Consider the following 389-nt stretch of genomic DNA (forward strand, 5'->3'; position numbering starts at 1 on the left):
AGTCAGACATTTTGGTCAAGTGGCTTGACTCGACATAGGTAGGGAGGAATTGAAATATATAAAATACAGCAGAAGAAGAACGAATATTCAGGTTTAGATCCTAAAAGTAAGTAATGAGACACTTCTTTATTAGGTCCATTTGTCATTTATTTTATTGTATAGTTTCCATATCAAATACATTTCATCTATTTTAACTTATGTAAATTGAACCTATGAAGCCATGGGTGTTTCTATTGTTTAATACTATGATACAGAACTCTTAAAATTTTTTGGTTTGTATTTTATAAAATCAAGGTTTAAATGAAAATGAGGAAATAAAGTTTAATTTGTATATAGTGTGTCTTAAAATATTTTGATATTTATGTGGTGTTAAGATAGTTAATTGAATG

This window comes from Otolemur garnettii, unplaced genomic scaffold, assembly GCF_000181295.1.
Source record: "Otolemur garnettii isolate 467f Iridium unplaced genomic scaffold, OtoGar3 scaffold00164, whole genome shotgun sequence".
Taxonomy (NCBI): Eukaryota; Metazoa; Chordata; class Mammalia; order Primates; family Galagidae; genus Otolemur; species Otolemur garnettii.